Genomic DNA, 5,162 nt, shown 5'->3' with positions numbered 1-5,162 from the left:
AGCACAAGGAGGAAAAAACGAAAACGCAAAAACGAAAATTAGCCCAGTCCAGAAAGGGTTAAAGCATTTAGAGACATGGTTTACAGCAGAAACATGAGAATAGGAAAAAATAGACTGGAGTAGTCTCGTTGACTTCTAGAGGAGAATGTTCTAGGCACGCTCTGTGACCTGTGCTTAGTTCAAAATCTGGAAAATATGCAATAAATATGTAACAATCAGCATAAATTCATATACTAAAGCATACATATGTGAACATAACCTGATAGTGCTGTAGGGTACCCAAATAACCTACATGTTGTTACTTTACATAAAATCCACCAAGAAGTACTGGAGAATATATGGAGATTTACCAGACAATGTCACACTTCATGAATACATCTTGACAATGCGGCAAGTTTTTAGCCTTCAGAATCCGGAAAAGCAATGGATGTGTTTATCCAAACAGTTGCAAATGACTTTATGTATGCTAATCCGCGCATTTATAAATTGTCCCTCAGTATAAATAAAGAGCTGCAGATGAGCCGCAATGTGGTGACACCATTGTCATTCATGAGGCTGACGGAAAGGATCCCGGAGCAAAGCCTTCAATATCTTGACTTCTTAACCTTCTTGAAACATTTGTCTGAAAAAAAAATTAAAATGACAATGCATTATAAAGCAACTTTGTTAAAGGTTAAACATAATTATGGTGTATACAAACTAGGCCTTAAAATGTCAGTCTTCTAAATGGAGGTCACTGACTAATGGCCATTAAGGATGCTTCGTGAACACCAATAAATAATACCGAAGCATTTACATATTATCATATTTACATTTTCATATTCAAAGCAACATTTTACTGATCTTTTAGTGATTTCAAACACCTAGATATGCAAACTGATCAGTCTTAAAGGGGTACTCTGGAGAGATTTTTTTTTTCTAATCAACTGGTGTCAGAAAGGTATACATATTTGTAAATTACAACTATTTAAAAAATCTCAAGTCTTCCAGTACTTATCAGCTGCTGTATGCCCTGCAGGAAGTGGTGCATTCTTTCCAGTCTGACACAGTGGTCTCTGCTGCCACCCCTGTCCTTGACAGGAACTGTCCAGAGCAGTAGCAAATCCTCATACAAAATCTCGTTAAAGTGAATGTGTCACCTATTTTTTTTTTTTTTTTACTTATTGTCATTTATTTTTTGTTTTGTACATTGGTATAGGAGCAGCCATATTCCAGATTCTCATGCTCTGCTTTTTTAAGCATTTAGGGTTTATTCCCACACTTCTTAAACCACAAAGATTATAGCCGCACGGCTGTATCAGTACTTTCCCACGAACACCTATCCTCTCCAGGCATCATATTGATACATAAAACTTGGAGTTGTGAGTCCACATTGCAGCTTTACACTCCATAGCCTCCATGGATTAGGGAGCGTGGGAATAAACCCTTAAAGGACAACTCCCACGAAAAAATTTTTTGGCTTATTTAACACACATTACAAAGTTATATAACTTTGTAATGTGGTTAAATAACCGGTCTGGCCCCCTTCCCCCACTTTCCGACGACGTCAGAGCCGGGGGGCGGTCCGGGTCTTCTTCTTCCTCTGCGTCTTTATGGAAAGTGAACGGGAGCGCATCACATGGCTCCCAGCTTGCTCAGCCCTGATTGGCTGAGCTTGCTGGAAGCCATGTGATGCGCTCCAGCCAATGAAAAGGCTGCCGGTGCGCAAGCGCACTGGCAGCCTTTTCTCTCCCATGGACCCGGAAGTGAGAGACATCGCTGGACGGCGGACGCAGGTGACGGTGAGGTGGACGGAGGGCGAATCGAGTGGCGATCGTCACCGGAGGGATGGTGAGTATGGTGTCTGTGTGTGTCTGTGTGTTTTTTTTTTTGGGGGGGGGGTCCCGCAGGAGTTGTCCTTTAAGGCCCTATTACATACATACAAATTATCTGTCAGATTTTTGAGACCAAAGCCAGGAATTTAGGAGAAATTTCAGTCTTTGGCCTGTTCTCTGTTTATAGTCTGTCTATGGCACAAGATAAGTAAATCAGCGAAGGTCTGACCTCAGGGGCACCCACCCACAAACCCCCATTCCACAAACCACTGGCACCTTGTCACTGGTTAGCTGACATCAAGTCCTTTCCCATAGCAAGGTTCAAATTGCGTCTGGTGCCTTCTTTGTAGCCACACTTGTAATCCAGAAGAGCGATGTCAATGAGTCTGTGCCCTAGGCCTGTGATGCCTCTTCCTCTCTGCTTTCCTTGTCTTCAGGCAATGCCCCCAGGAGGGATTTCTCCTCTGAGGCGCTGATCCCTACAGCATATTAGCACAATTTAATCCACGCTTCAGAGGATAAATTGTTCACTATGTTAATGGTCTGCATTGCATGTGAGCAACCAGTGCTGTATTCATTCCCCCTGGGGATTTCTGAACATTGCTAAGCCCTGCAGTGCAAAACAGTACAGTGCAGCACAAAATACCCTGCCAGCAGTGCCATTGACCACAGTCTCCATTTCCACCTCTTCTGCACTAGAAACATTACTGTCTTCTCCACCTTTCCCAAAATCAGCATTGATACCCAATAACTCCTCCCAATGACAGCTACCCCCCCCCCCCCCCCCCCCCCCCCGTTTATGGAGGTGACACAAAGAGTGTCAAGAGTTCTCTTACCTCTTCTACAGACTGCTGTTACACTGCCCCCTAGGTGCAGGACCTGTGAACTTATGTGATCATGATGTCATCATATGTGCATGAAATAAATATTTGTCACTGTCACAATCATAATATTCCATATAAGAAAGATAATATTGTATATCTATGCACCACATGGCAAAAAAAAGCACATTTGTTAAATAAGAATGATGTGTTTTTTTTTCCCATTGCAAAAGTCGATGAGTCATAATTTATAAGTATCCCAAAGTGGTATTTATATAATCTACAACTTGTCCAATAAAATAACACATTTCACTATGTTGTAAATTCAGATGCCTATGTGGTGACACAAAAAATATTTTTTTTTTACACTTTGCGGCTATGTTCACACTGCGTATGAGTCCGGACGCATTTCGTACGCCGCCGTACATGTGCGGCTGAAACTACGGGCGTGGGAGAAATCAACATGCGGCCGGATGCGTACGAACCCCAAACATACGCCCGCAGTACAGTTATGCTTCCCTAGCTTGTTTCGAAGCGATCTGAGGCAGGTCATTTACTTGGAAATCTTCGCCCAGCCCCGTAAACCACACAGAACCTTTTGGACCGAAAAATCAAGTTCAATTTGGCTGAAATAAGTACTTCGTACGGGACCGCATGGAAATCCACGGCCGTGAGTTGGAAAATTTCAGTCCTCAAACAATGGTCTTGCTCATTTTTCACGGCGCCGTATACGATCCGGCCGTAAGCTCATACGTAGTGTGCATTGTGCGGGCGTATATCATATACTTTCAAGGGAACGCATCAACCTCAAAACTACGTGCGTATATTCGCGGTTCGCACTACGGCCGGACTCTTACGCAGTGTGAACATAGCCTTATTGTATAAAGATAGTAAAATACAAAATAAACCTGACATATTTCATATCGCCACAATTGAGATGACCTGTAACATAAAGTTACAATGTTTCCATTTTCATCCGTTTTTCCATTGACTTCCATTGTAAAAAAAACGAATCCGTTTTTTTTGACGGACACAAAAACGTAGCTGACACTACTTTTGTGTCCGTTAAAAAAAAACGATCCATTTTGATTCGTTTTTTTTTTTTACAATGGAAGTCAATGGAAAAACGGATGCACACAAATGCATCAGTGGGAGAACGGATGAAAAAAAACGATTGCAAAAACGCAGTGTGAACCCAGCCTAACTTGAAACACAATCAAATAAATAAATACTAATAAAAACATATGCTGCGGTCTGATTATTTTGTTTGTACAGTATGTAACTTTAAAGGGGAAAAAAAAAGGAAAAAATTGGTCAGCTCTCCTAGAACACTGTTCACACTAGGCAGGAGCACGTTGCCATGGCTGAAATTGCAAACACACAAAAACACAGAAAAATGCAACAGCTCACCGCAACAGCAAGATACAGACCCACCATAGACATGAAAATAATTAAAAGCAGCCCCCCCCCCAACTGCCCAAAAAATTCCCACAAAAATAATGAGTCTCTTGGTTACTATTTGCAAACAGCGTAAACTGCCCCACCACGGTAAGGTGGACTCATATAGAGGCAGACCCTACACTGTATGTACACTATGGCCTCTCCATGGCGTATAATACGCCTATGCTCTGGGCATGCAAGATCCGTCTAATACCTGCAAAATAATTGCATCACCTGGGTGAGACAGGTGGAGTGCACGACCAAATAGAGGCAGCCACTCCCCCAACTGGAAAACAGAAAAAAAAAAAAGGAAAAAAAATGGTAAGCTCTCCTAGAACACTGTTCACACTAGGCAGGAGCAGGTTGCCATGGCTGAAATTGCAAACACACAAAAACACAGAAAAATGCAACAGCTCACCGCAACAGCAAGATATTTGGTCTATTTGGTCGTGCACTCCACCTGTCTCACCCAGGTGATGCAATTATTTTGCAGGTATTAGACTGATCTTGCATGCCCAGAGCATAGGCTTATTACACGCCATGGAGAGGCCATAGTACAGTGTAGGGTCTGCCTCGATATGAGTCCACCTTATCGTGGTGAGGCAGTTTACGCTGTTTGCAAATAGTAACCAAGAGACTCATTATTTTTGTGGGAATTTTTTTTGGCAGTTAGGGGGGCTGCTTTTAATTATTTTCATGTCTATGGTGGGTCTGTATCTTGCTGTTGCGGTGAGCTGTTGCATTTTTCTGTGTTTTTAACTTTAAAGGGGTTATCCAGCGCCACAAAACAAACATGGCCACTTTTTCCCCTACTGTTGTCTCTAGTTCAGGTGCGGTTGGCAATTAAGCTCCATTTACTTCAATGGAACTGAGAGACAACAGTAGGGGGTAAGTGGCCATGTTTTTGTAGTGCTGGATAACCCCTTTAAGGTGGGCCCTGACAGCAACAGGGTGGCAGCCTTACAAAAGCATGGCTGCTTTCTTCCATCTGCATCATTTTTGTCCTCAGTTTGGTTGTGGGGTTTTGCAGCTCAGTTTCATAGAAGTAAAAGTAGCTAAATTTTAATACCCCACAAAACCTGAGCAC

At 42.5% G+C, this 5,162-nt stretch overlaps 1 long non-coding RNA gene across 1 annotated transcript; it reads right to left on the bottom strand.

Annotated features, from left to right (window-relative positions):
• Positions 1-345: 345 nt before the first annotated feature.
• Positions 346-2,737, bottom strand: LOC138802042 (uncharacterized). The gene is made up of 3 exons (XR_011364666.1): positions 2,651-2,737; positions 2,091-2,293; positions 346-622 (listed from the first exon to the last, which is right to left on the bottom strand). It is a non-coding gene; the product is annotated as an uncharacterized lncRNA (long non-coding RNA).
• Between the last annotated feature and the right edge of the window lie 2,425 nt (positions 2,738-5,162).

Source organism: Dendropsophus ebraccatus, chromosome 9 (genome assembly GCF_027789765.1).
Source record: "Dendropsophus ebraccatus isolate aDenEbr1 chromosome 9, aDenEbr1.pat, whole genome shotgun sequence".
In the NCBI taxonomy this organism is placed as follows: domain Eukaryota; kingdom Metazoa; phylum Chordata; class Amphibia; order Anura; family Hylidae; genus Dendropsophus; species Dendropsophus ebraccatus.
The sequence above is the reverse complement of the archived record's forward strand: the minus strand, read 5'-3'. Positions and strand labels throughout refer to the sequence as shown.